The sequence below is a fragment of the Lissotriton vulgaris genome, chromosome 3_1 (assembly GCF_964263255.1).
Source record: "Lissotriton vulgaris chromosome 3_1, aLisVul1.2, whole genome shotgun sequence".
NCBI lineage: Eukaryota > Metazoa > Chordata > Amphibia > Caudata > Salamandridae > Lissotriton > Lissotriton vulgaris.
Window position 1 is genome coordinate 495,484,596 of NC_141689.1, and position 13,718 is coordinate 495,498,313.

Genomic DNA, 13,718 nt, shown 5'->3' on the forward strand with positions numbered 1-13,718 from the left:
TGTGTCGGTGGGAGGGTGGGGGGTGTTATTGTGTGTGTGTGGGGTTGTGTGTGTGGAGGTTTGTGTGGGGATTGTGTGTGTGGGGGCAGTGTTTGTGTGTGGGGGGAGTGTCTGTGTGTGGGGGTGTGTGTCTGTGTGTGTGTGGTTGTGTCTGTGTGGGGTTGTGTTTGTGTGGAGTTTGTGTGTGGAGTTTGTGTGTGGGGATGTGTGTGTGTGGGTGTGTGTGTGTGTGTGTGTGGGAGGGGTTTTGTGTTTGGGGGGTTGTGTGTGGGGTTGTGTGTGAGGGGTTGTGTGTGTTGGGTTGTGTGTGGGGGGTTGTGTGGGCGTGTGTGGGGGGATTTGTGTGTGGGGGGTGGTGTGTGTGGGGGTGTGTGTGGGTGATTGTGTGTGTGTGGGTTTATGGGTGTGTGTGTGTGGGGGGTTGTTTGTATGGGGGTGTGTGTGGGGGAGGTGTTTGTGAGTGGGGGGAGTGAGCTTGGCTAGCACAGGGTACAAGATGCAAACAGTCGGAACCTGTCCTAACACATTTCCTAGAGCGACATGACTGGTGAGGGGACAGTCGTCGTCACGCACGCAAGTAAAGAAGTAACCCCCATCCTGCCTCTGTGCGAGCCAAGTATTTTCATGGAATGATTCCCTCCTAATATGCCATCAGTTATTCAGTAAAAAACAAATGTTTATATGCATGTGTTTATGGTATTTGCATAGCGCGAACCTCGCCAAAAGGCAGCATAGCAATTAGCAGAATAGCTTGTGAAACTATTGCGGTATCAGCATAAGACTTTTGAAGGAATTACAAAGAAACAGGAGGGGTAGGAATCCCCGCGGCAGTCTACTCTGGTGATTGGCTGGACTTTGCCACAGTGTAATCCAACTCGGCGATAAGCACCTGCAGAGAGCAATTTTGCGTGCAGCCCACCAGCGAGAAAGAAAAAAAAGGTCTCCAGCATTGGCGCTATTGGAGGAGGAATTCTATCAGCATTACCGCGCGAGAGCAGCAAAGGCATCCATCGCACCTGTAAAGATAACTTTTTTTGAGAGAAAAATACTAAATAGTATTTTGGATTCCAGATTTATTCACGCTCAACTTGTATGTTGCCATGAGCAGAAATATTTCTTTTGTGGTTCGGAACTGTGTTAGTTAGCCACACGAGCAGGAAAGATCCGGAAATGCGCGTAGGCTGACAGAAACAGATACCAGCACGAAGCAATGGGCACGGAGTGCATTATGGACGTACAGGGCAGGCCCGATGTGGAAGTAAATAGGATATCCTTCATTATGCCACCTGCAATAACAATATCGCCGGAGCCCTCGTGGGACCAGATCACAGGGCTCAAAGTGATCATTTAAACGGAGCGTTTCCCAAAACCATGGAAAAGATAAACAGCGTGTTCGCTCCATTTTAGAGTAACCTCTAGGTGGCGTGCCCCCCCCCCCTTGGTAATGAAGACAGCAACAAATTGCGGTCTGGATTTCGTGCAGTCTGTGAGGTGACTTTGTGGTGTAAGAGGCTATTGTATTAGTGCACAAACTGTACCTCTGAGTTTTTTAAATACACCAAGTTCCTTCCGTCTAAGACTTCAGCAGTGCCCAGACTCCGGAATTCGAAGAGGCTGCTGGTGAAATCTTGCAGCAGACAGCAGAACGCCAACCGGATGTTCGGCAGCGTGAAGCCGGTCATGGGGCGGGACATCCGCCTTCTACGTGAAGCCCGCTTCCACGGAGTGCCAGAGAGCAGCATTGGTGACGCGGGCGGGGCTCCCATGCCTGAGGGAGAGCCCCCGGTGGCTGCCGAAGTCAGGAATGGCGGGGATGCGGTGAGTGGGGTTTAGTTGTAAGGGGGGGCGGGGGTGTGTGTGTGCAGAGGGGGTAGGGGGCTGCGGCGGGTGTATGCGTGCGTGTCTGTGTGTGTGCGTGTCTGTATGTGTGTGTGTGTGCGTGCAGGGGGGTGGCAGCGTGTGTATGTGTGCGCGCGCCTGTGTGTGTGTGTGTGCGTGCATGCAGAGGGGTGGGGGCTGGCTGTGTCTGTGTGTGTGCACCGTTAATGCATGCGAGGGAAGCGAAAGCAGGGGCTGTAAGTTAGTCTGCGCAAGCGCGGCTCAGAAGCGCGCTCCCGCGGTCCAAACTGAGACTGCAAAAGCGCGCGTCTGAGTCGTGTCTTCATTCCCAAATACAGATGACAATAGGTCTGAAGCAGACAGCAATCAATGCTTACACATTGAATGCAGGTCTGCTCGACCTAAAAACAAGGAACATCGGCCCATAGGTGGCTAAAAACAACAAACAATCGGGAGACAACAGTCTACCCACCCTCCCTCGCCCCCCAACTCCCCCAACCTACACTTCTGAAGACGAAGCATCTGTCGTCCTGAAAAAGAAAACAACTCAAAACAACAACCCACCAATGAGTCTAAGTGCTAAGCTAAAACGGTTAGCGGAACATGGACATGTCAGAGATGGACCATGCTCCATGTAGCCGGATAAAAGATTTGTCAACAGCTGCAATTACTTTTAGGACAAATATGCAACAAGGAACACAAGTAAGCATGGGCGTAAAATCCATTCTGCTTGCGGATTTCGTGGATTTTCGGTACATTCGCAATCCGCGAACTCTCGCGAATTTGCCAAAAATCCGCAAATTCGCACGCGGCAGATTTTTTTGCTTGGTGATACAATATTTCGGCGCGCGGCGTTCACTTACTGTCATTCAGCGTTTGCCGAGTTGTTTTTCTCGATATTTTGCAAGTAAGTTTGTTTGGGGCATTACAGTTGCTGCAACTACCATTTTGGAATTTTTGATTTTTGGGCTGTTGTTAGGGCCTTTTGACCAGGAGTAGTGAGTGGTGCATGGACTGAGTCTTTCTGTGGGGTCTCTTTAATGTAAACATCATGGAGGGCATGGATGGCATGGGATTGTGCTGATTTTTGTGTGTTTTTCGATTTTGTTTGGCTGCTGTTGGGGCCTTTTGCCCGGGGTAGTGAGTGGTGCATGGGCCTAGTCTTTCTGTGGGGTGTCTTGAATTTAAACATCATTGAGGGCATGGATGGCATGGGATTGTGCTGATTTTTCTGTGTTTTTTGATTTTTTTTTCTGCTGTTGGGGCCTTTTGCCCAGGGCTAGTGAGTGGTGCATGGACTGAGTCTTTCTGTGGGGTCTCTTTAATGTAAACATCATGGAGGGCATGGATGGCATTGGATTGTGCTGATTTTTCTGTGTTTTTCGGTTTTTGGGCTGTTGATAGGGACTGGCCATGTGGGTGGGGGCCATTTTGAGTGCTGGTACAGGCAGGCCGTGGCAATGTGCCTGGGGGCAAGAGGCCATTTTGAATGCAGGCAGTGTTCTCAGGCCTGCACCCATTTTGCCTAGCTTTCATCCATTATGCCCAGGGGTAGTGAGTGGTGCATGGGCCTAGTCTTTCTGTGGGGTGTCTTGAATTTAAACATCATTGAGGGCATGGATGGCATTAAATTGTGCTGATTTTTCTGTGTTTTTCGATTTTTGTGGCTGATGTTGGGGCCTTTTGCACAAAGCTAGTGAGTGGTGCATGGACTGAGTCTTTCTGTGTGGTCTCTTTAATGTAAACATCATGGAGGGCATGGATGGCATTGGATTGTGCTGATTTTTCTGTGTTTTTCGATTTTTTGGGCTGTTGATGGGGACTGGCCATGTGGGTGGGGGCCATTTTGAGTGCTGGTACAGGCAGGGCCAGGCCATGTGCCTGGGGCAAGGGGCCATTTTGAATGCAGGCAGTGTTCTCAGGCCTGCACCCATTTTGCCTAGCTTTCATCCATTATGCCCAGGGGTAGTGAGTGGTGCATGGGCCTAGTCTTTCTGTGGGGTGTTATGAACTTAAACATCATTGAGGGCATGGATGGCATGGGATTGTGCTGATTTTTGTGTGTTTTGCGATTTTTTTGGCTGCTGTTGGTACCTTTTGCCCAGGGCTAGTGAGTGGTGCATGGACTGAGTCTTTCTGTGGGGTCTCTTTAATGTAAACATCATGGAGGGCATGGATGGCATGGGATTGTGCTGATTTTTCTGTGTTTTTCGATTTCTTTGGCTGCTGTTGGGGCTTTTTGCCCAGGGCTAGTGAGTGGTGCATGGGCCTAGTCTTTCTGTGGGGTGTCTTGAATTTAAACATCATTGAGGGCATGGAAGGCATGGGATTGTGCTGATTTGTATGTGTTTTTTGACTTTTTGGGGTGTATAACTGAACTGATATTCATCTGTCTTCCATTGCTTTTAGGTGCACAAGACTCAAGAGAACCACCAGTGCCAGGAAGAAGTCCTGCAACGGTGTGTGTGTGTGCAGCATAACGTCACGCGATGTCACGTCTGGCCACAGACAACTCTGCAACTCGTGCAACTGTGGCCTGCTGTTCTGACCTCTGAAGTAGATGGCCCCAAAAAAAGTTCTCCGTAGCTCCTCTAGCAAGAAAGTTGCCAGTAAGGAGCAGAAGAAGCAAGTTACCAAGGAGACTGGTGTGCCGCCCGCCACATTTTTTGGGAATAAAAAAAAAAGTACGCCTGCAGCAGCAGCGGGATCTGCTGGGGACCAAGCTGGGAGCTGCACCCCCGCTCCATTGGGCTCACTGCCACCACCACCACGCCAACTTAAGTCCAAGCCCTTGAGTGCTGCATAGGCAGCCAGTCTACTTCTTCAATCACCATCGGCCAGTGATATTGGCTCATCGCAAGAAAGTAGCAGCAATGTCCCTCAGTCAACACAGGTTGTTGTAACTCATCTGACGAGTGTTGAACAACCACAGCCGCAACAACAACCGCAAGTGCAAGCCCAAGTACATGTGGAAGGAGAGGCAGCGCAAGGAGATGCGCAAGCAGAGGTGCATGGAGGGGGACAAGTGCCCACAATAGTTGTTCCTCCCGAAGTAGGGGCAAATAAGGAAATCGACATTCAAGCCGAGGTATCATTTGAGGAAGCCACTCCTGATCATTCATTGTCTTCCACATCCCTAGCAAGGAAAAGATCAAGGATGGTGTCTACATCTTTTTCAAGCCCACCTCCTTCTGATGACACGGATCAAACTTGGGAACCACCACTGCCGTCTGAGAGTGAGGCACACCATGATCTGACAAAGTTAGCTAAGCGTAAAAGGAAGGTCCCCGAAAGTCTCATAGTTATGGAGTGTGATGACGCTCAACAAGAAGTGGCGTATACTCCTGCTGATGAAGACTCTCACGACGACGACGCAGTCATCATACATGTCACTCCAGCCTCAGCGGGCATGCAGCAAACAGACATTTTGACCCTAGCCTGAAAAGCTTCTGAGCGTGATGATGTTGTCAACGAGGAGGCAATGGGAGCACCACCATCACTGGAGTTAACTAGTACACCACCTACCGCTTCCATATTTCTTTCTCGCCAGAAGGGACCTCCATCCACCTCGACCTCAATTAGTGGTGGTGCAAGTGCACAACGTAGTAAAGTTCGGCAACACACATCCTCCACTTCATCTGGCATTAGCAGCATGACCACCACCAGTATCGCCTCCTCCGGCCCCCACAGACATTTCAAGTCAGCAGTTTGGGACTTCTTTAGTGTTTGCCCAAAAAAGGAAAACATAGCCATTTGTAGCATTTGTAAGCTTGCAGTTAGTCGTGGTAAGTTTGATACCAACTATGGTACCGGAGGCCAGAGAGGTCATCTTGAGAGACAGCACAATGTCCAATGGTTTGCGCACCTAAAGGAGATCAAGGAAGCCCGAATTGGAAGTTAACAAACTGTATACTGTATATGTTTCATCTGATGATGAGGAGGAGGAAGAAGCGTCAAACACTTCACTTACACCCAGTACCCCTGTCAGCACACCCCCTGTGAGCCACACTAAGAGTGTGGGAGAGAGTGAGACACCAATGCGAAAAAGTTCATCATCGAGCGTAACTGGGTCAAAGAAGTCCTCATCATCCCGTAAAATGGTCCAGCCCACCATTAGAACTATGTTGTTTTCAGAAGCGCCATTTGATCGCAACCACCGACTGACGCGTCTGTATAACACTAAGCTGGCTAAAATGCTAGCTCTGGACCTTTTCCCTTTTTCGTTTGTGGAAGGGGTTGGTTTTCTAGAATTAGTGGCAACGCTCAGCCCTAAATGGAAGGTTCCTAGCCGGTTCTATTTTGCCATAGTTGCGGTTCCAGCACTACATGAAGATGTGCTGGAGGTGATTGGGGGCAGCTTTGCAGAAGAGTGCTGTTCACACTATACATCTGACAACAGACATGTGGACCAGTGGCGCAGGCACTGATTACATGTGCATCACTGCACACTGGGTCTCTTTTTCAGGGGTTAAAGCAAAGCTAAACGCAGGTGTTGACCCGGACAGCATTTTTAAAGCTGCTCGGAAACATGCAACACTAGCCATGTTTGGCATGGAGTAAAGTCATATAGGAGAAAACATTTTGAAGGAGTTTAACACAAAGGTCTTTCGTTGGCTGTCTGTTACATTCTGTGTCTTCTCTATCATTTATTTATTTATTTCTGCTTGTATGACATCAGCCTGTTCTTCTGATGTCTGCTCTACACACCATGTTATGATTCCAACAAGACCTGGAATTCTAGAAGGTGTAGAGGCAGAGAGGCAGTTTTACATTGTATCTGTAGCTGTGTACTTGCTGATGCTGTGCTGGACATTAAATCTTCTTTTCAACAATACTTGATTCCTGTATGATTTCAACACTGTCCCCAAAAAAACGCACGATTGGTTATGTTTCCACGGATAATGGCGCCAATGTAGTTGAGGCCATGGAGCTGGGTAAATATTTCAGAGTGCCGTGTTTGGCGCACTGTATAAACCTGGTTGTTAAAAAATTCTTGAGTGAAGAAAGTCCATTGTGCGAGTTACAGTGACCACCTGCCGAAGAATGTGCAACCATTTCAGCCATTCTTTTAAGGCCCGGAAGCATCTGAGGGGCCTGCTACATGAACGTCGAATGCCAGTGAAAGCACTCATCCAGGAGGTGCCAACACGTTGGAACTCAACCTTCTACATGCTTGAGCGTCTGTATGAGCAGTTTACGGTACTCGATCAGTATTTTTTAACACTGGTACAGCTCAGAAGGACCTGAGGCTAGATGCGGCGCAATGGGAGCTAATTAATAGCCTGACAGACATGCTTCGTCCTTTTGAGGTCTTCACGCGTGCAGTCAGCAGGGAGGACTCTAATGTGAGAAAAGCTATCCCATTGTTGCACATGCTGGAGCACCAACTGAAGGCGGTGTCTTCTATGTTTCAAAAAGATGAAGAAAAGCAAGAAGCTTTTGTTTTGGCGGAGAAATTATTACAGCGCCTACTTGGCGATGAACGTCTTCAAATGATCCACTCAGAACGGCATTATATTTGTGCTACTATTCTGGATCCACGCTACAAAAAGCCAGAGCATTCCTTGCTTTTGGTGACGCAGATGTTACAAAGTACAACATTGGCTAGCTGTGTCAGCCATGAGGTTTGAAAGAGAACGGCAGAAAATTGAAGGAAAAGGCAGTACATCAGCATCAGCAGGCCATCCCCAGTCAAAAGAATCCACTTCTGCACCTGTGGCTGTGGCAGAAGTGACCTCTCAGCCGTTAAAGACACCGGCAACCGGATCATCTGCACCAGACACAACAGTAACATTGGGTGAAGAAGAGGATAGGCTAACTAAGCTTGGGTTTGCTTCTCAAAAGGTCCCAGCAAAAAGTAAGCAAAGTGGAGGAACCGTGGACAACCTTCAGTCGATGGTGCAGGACTATCTGAATGACTCAACAGAGGTCTATGTTAATGCTGACCCATTGGCGTATTGGCATGGGAAAAAAAATTGTGGCCAGAGATCTCCAACCTGGCTATAAACTACTTGTCTTGCCCACTCGCAAGCGTGTCTTCTGAACGTGTTTTCAGTGCTGCTGGTGGCATTGTAACTTGCAAAAAGGCCCGCCTCTCGCCCAAAAATGTGGAGAGGTTAACAATGATCAAGATGAATCAGCACCTCATACCACCAGACTACAAAGTACGAGAATACACGCCGGAAGAAGACGAGGAGAACAGCAACTTAGATGAGGGAATTTCTTCTCTGTTAGGTGACCTACTCCCGCCTGAATTCGCAGAGTATGAGGACGAACTCTTATCCACCGAGCCCTGAAAATGAGCCAATGAATCAATACCTTTCTTTTTCGTCCTTATTCACTTTTATTCCTGTGTGTCTGTCTTTCTTTGTTTTGCACAGTTAATATAATTAAAACTTTAATTACCTAATCACAAAAACATGCCCATCAGCAGAACTGTCTTCACTTATTTGCTTATTGATTTGAAGGTGCCGCAGTCTGCATTCCTCAGGTTCACTAGTTCACAAGAACATGCTCCTCTATCCTCCTCCTCCAGACTCCTATTTCCCTCAAAGCAGAGGGCTGGATTACGCCCAATGAAGAAAGACTCTGCACTTGTGGGGATGTTCTACTTCTTTGAGGGTGAGTTGGCGGGTCTTGGGGCATTGCTGGGAAGGTCTAATACCGGATAAAACTGGTTTGGACAAAATCAGACTTGAAAACGTTTTTGCCTTTTTGCTTACTATCATGTTTTCTGGGGCCTGTTTGGGGGGGCTTCCTGGTGTTTGTGGGTGGGTTTCGGGGTCTGGGAGCACTGCTGGCACTGTCTAATGTTGATTGCATTTGTTTTCTATTTCATCCATGGTGGAAAAGTGGAGTCATGACCTAGCTGCACAGCGCGTTTGGACAGAAGGCCGAAAAATATTGTAAGTATGAGATTTTCCATTTTTGCTTTTTGGCTGTTTGGGGGTGTTGTGCTTTTTTGCGGGTGGGTTGGCAGGTCTTGGGGCATTGCTGGGAAGGTCTAATACCGGATAAAACTGGTTTGGACAAAATCAGACTTGAAAACGTTTTTGCCTTTTTGCTCACTATCATGTTTTCGAAGGCCTGTTTGGGGGGCTTCCTGGTGTTTGTGGGTGGGTTTCGGGGTCAGGGAGCACTGCTGGGTATGGATACTTTTGATTACAAGAGGTTTGAAGCAAATCCATGGTGGCAGAGGGGAGTTAGGGCCTAGCTGCAGAGCGCGCGGGGAGTGATTTTGGAAATTGCCCTGAAAATGACTAAGTCCCCATTTTTGTACTTTTGCTTTTTTGCTGTTTGGGGGTCTTCTACTTGTTTTCCCCTGGGTTGACGGCTCTGTGGCCATTGCTGGGAAGGTCTAATACCGGATGAAACTGGTTTGGACCAAATCCAGGAGGAAAAAGTTTTTGCTTTGTCTGACATTTCGCTCAATTTAGAGTTTTCGGGGGCCGGTTTGGGGGGCTTCCTGGTGTTTGTGGGTGGGTTTCGGAGTCTGGGAGCACTGCTGGGTATGGATACTTTTGATTGCAAGAGGTTTGAAGCAAATCCATGGTGGCAGAGGGGAGTTAGGGCCTAGCTGCAGAGCGCATGGGGAGGGATTTTGGAAATTGCCCTGGAAATGACTAAGTTCCCATTTTTGTACTTTTGCTTTTTGGCTGTTTGGGGGTCTTCTACTTGTTTTCGCCTTGGTTGACAGCTCTGTGGCCATTGCTGGGAAGGTCTAATACCGGATAAAACTGGTTTGGACCAAATCGGAGGCAAATTTTTTTTGCGTTTTTGCTGACTTGCTTGTCTTTGAGGTGCTCTTTGAGAGGGGTTCCGGGTGTTTGTGAGTGGGTTTTGGGGTCTGGGAGCACTGCTGGCACAGTCTAATTTTGATTGCATTTGCTTTTCAGGAAATCCATGGTGGAAAACGGGAGTTATGACCTAGCTGCACAGCGCGTTTGGACAGAAGGCCGAAAAATATTGTAAGTATGAGATTTTCCATTTTTGCTTTTTGGCTGTTTGGGGGTGTTGTGCTTTTTTGCGGGTGGGTTGGCGGGTCTTGGGGCATTGCTGGGAAGGTCTAATACCGGATAAAACCGGTTTGGACAAAATCAGACTTGAAAACGTTTTTGCCTTTTTGCTCACTATCATGTTTTCGGGGGCCTGTTTGGGGGGCTTCCTGGTCTTTTTGGGTGGGTTTCGGGGCCAGGGAGTACTGCTGGGTATGGATACTTTTGATTGCAAGAGGTTTGAAGCAAATCCATGGTGGCAGAGGGGAGTTAGGGCCTAGCTGCAGGGCGCGCGCGGAGTGATTTTGGAAATTGCCCTGGAAATGACTAAGTCCCCATTTTTGTACTTTTGCTTTTTGGCTGTTTGGGGGTCTTCTACTTCTTTTCGCCTGGGTTGACAGCTCTGTGGCCATTGCTGGGAAGGTCTAATACCGGATAAAACTGGTTTGGACCAAATCGGAGGCAAATTTTTTTTGCGTTTTTGCTGACTTGCTTGTCTTTGAGGTGCTCTTTGGGGGGTCCGGGTGTTTGTGGGTGGGTTTTGGGGTCTGGGAGCAATGCTGGCACAGTCTAATTTTGATTGCATTTGCTTTTCAGGAAATCCATGGTGGAAAACGGGAGTTATGAGATTTTCCATTTTTGCTTTTTGTTTTTTGGCTGTTTGGGGGTGTTGTGCTTTTTTGCTGGTGGGTTGGCGGGTCTTGGGGCATTGCTGGGAAGGTCTAATACCGGATAAAACTGGTTTGGAGAAAATCCATGCGGAATAGCCTTTTGGCACTTTTTGTAACTTAGGGTTCGTTAGGGTTAGCACTAGCAGCAGGATTGCATGTGTTTCGGGGTGTTCTAGATATTTGCAACTGAGTTCTGGGGTCTTAGAGCACTCGTGGGAATGTGTAATTTTGGTTGCAAGTGATTTGAAGAAAATCCATGGTGGGAAAGGGGGGATTTGGCATAGTTAAAGAAAGCGTTTGCCACTATTCTTAACTTAGGCTCCTAAGGGTTAGCAGTATTTGTATTGCATGTGTTTGGGCGGGGGGCTGTTTGTGGGGGGGGTTCCGAGTCTTGGAGCGATGCTGGGTATGGATACTTTTGCTTGCTTGCAAGTGGTTTGAATACAATCCACGGTGGGTAAGGGGATTTGGGCCTACTTTTACTTTCAAAGTACGTTTTGTCCCCAGTTTTCTACTAGGCCTCGTTTTTTGAGATCTGATTGGGGGTCTTCTACATTTTTGCGACTGGCTTTAGTAAGGGTCTGGGTGGGAGCACTGCTTGGAAGGTCTAATTTTATTCTAAAACACAGTTTACAGTACACCTAGCTTGAGGGGAAAGATCCGCTAAATTAATTTGCCCATACTTATTTATGCTTCAAAAGGAGACTCAGACAGAGTACGCACTTTCAAAAATATTGTACTGTCTATTAGGAAACTCAAAGTGTGACTTTTTGCACTACACAGCGTACATGCCTTATATTTATTTGTCAGTGGTGTTCTAATATCACTTCCTGTTTTTCCGTCAATAATTACAGGCCGGGTTTCAGTCTGTGCAATTGGAAAAAAAGGATGAAGTCAGGCTTCACATTAGCGAGCCGCAATTCAGCATCCGCCAGGCAGGCAGTGGACAGGGTGCCTTCTGGTCACCAACATTGATGGACGGAGCGTCAGCTGGAATGGAGGAGTCCCGCTAATAAGAGGAATGGTTTGATGCATGCAACTTACCAAATTCTACAGGACAACTACAACAACATACAGATACAGTATCCGTTCTTTTCTAATTATCTTTAAAGTAATGTTATTGCTGTGAACTTCTATTACTGTGAGTCTGCATTTCTTGGATCTTTGCTTTTAAATTCATCCCTACAGCCATTCTATAGGTTTTACGTCTGCTATTTTTTAAACCTAATTTAATGTAAGAAGTGTTTCTCTGAGTGCAGAGATAGGCAAGTGAAAACGCTGCAGCCCTGTACTGTCGCATTCTGTCATTCCCGGTTGTCGAAAGTACTACTTACTTTTCAAAAACCATGCATGCAGTAGTGCATGCACCTCCTTTATGTCACTTAAAAGATTTATGGTTAGCTTTGTACCCAAAGATTTATTTATCTTCAATTATTGTTTGTCTATGCTGTGCTTTATTTTTCTTCTCTCAACAAAACTTTCCCAAAATCCCCCATTCCCATCCATTTTCCAATCCCTAACCCTCTTCCCCCTGGCTGTGTGGTTTTGATTGATGTGTGACTAAATGACAGCAATAATTCCACACACTTGCTGGGGAAGATAAGGTCATAGCAACAGGCTGGTGAAGGAATCCGAGGATATATTCTATTCTTACTCAGCTTGACACTCAGTCACTATTGGCAAAGGAAAGCAGATTTTCATGTGCGCCATCAACTTGATAGGTCATCAAGATTAGAACATCCTCCTCCTAGACGTAGCAAATTATTACGCTGCTGTGTCCTTCACCTTCTGTACTATTTCTTGTAGTAGTAGCCAATGTCAAAGAAATTCAACGCAAGTACTAGTTATGCTTTCAATACTTTACCATTTGTTTGGCTACATTGTGGCACTGTTCTAGTGTACTGCCACCTGCTATATTCTCTATCGTACCATTCTAATGCTACGGTAAGGACAAACAAGGTTTCATTTTCTTTTTTTCAGATTCTGCAACTGCCACTGTGTAACACCACGAGTACCAACGGAATGATGACATCTCATCCGCCCAGGATTGCCAACCTTAATCGCCATTTGCCGTGCAGCCAGACCTGTGCCTAGCCCTATTTCCAAACACAAATTACAGGTAAGATAAGCGTTTGGAGGGAGGAAGTATAATAGAGTATTAGGAGAGACGAGAGACTGACGCTAGTACTAGTAAAGTCCTAGGACTATTGAATTCACTTACTTTGTGAGAGGCACTTAGTTTTGAAAACATTTGGGCAATTAATTACACAACTTGAATCAAGATGCCAAGTTTCACGAAAACAAAGTTACTGTTAAACCCCCACTCACCAGCCTCAAAAGCAATAAAAAAACAGGTATGCTAAGATAAAGTTTAAAGTATATTTTTATCCCTGACAAAAATAATCTCCCACAAGACCCAACCCACCCCCACTCCCTTACCCCAACGAATGTCCGTGAAAAGTCCAAAAAAGTGAAAAAAACTAACTCCCAATTCCCACCCCCCAGAAGTCTTTAAAAAAGGGGCAAAGGAAAGTCTCCTCCTACTGCTGGCGGCTGCTGTTGACTTTCCGGGCCAGGTCGGAATGCTCCTTGCGGAGGGTCTCGAGCAGGGTTTTCGTGTTGAGCAGCTCCTGCTCGAGGTAGGAAACCCTCAGGGAAAGGCGGTGCATCAGTTTTTTGCAACTGCTGTGGGGGGCAGCTGATTTCTTTGCTGCTCGGCGGTGGCGGGTGGCTGCCGTACCCCGGCTCCGTACCGCTGGAGACCTGCTGAGCTGACTGGGTGACCCAGGGAGCGCGGAGAAGGATGCAGCTGTGCCGGTAGATGTTGTTGTAGACTGCGTGTCCCCCTCCTCCTGGGCCACCAGCCGCCGATATTCAGCGACAGGGGCCTCCAGCCTCCGTTGCCGGGCCCGTCTAGCCAGCTCCTTCCTAGTTGGTTTGGAAGGAGCATCTATATGAAAAATGAAAGACATAGTCTGTAACCAATTCTCTTTAAGATTAACACAAAATGATTCAGCAGAAAGTTGCGTCACAGTAGAACTAGCAACTTGCAAGTGCAGTACATAACTATTGTGGCCAGTATCTATCTAACCTCCCACTTCTTCACCCTTGCTCTAACATTAGTGGGAGTTTAAGGAATCAATTCTACGAGCACTATGGACTCACTCCATTAGAGTCGACTATGACAGTATACACTAGTCTTCTTCTTCTTCTT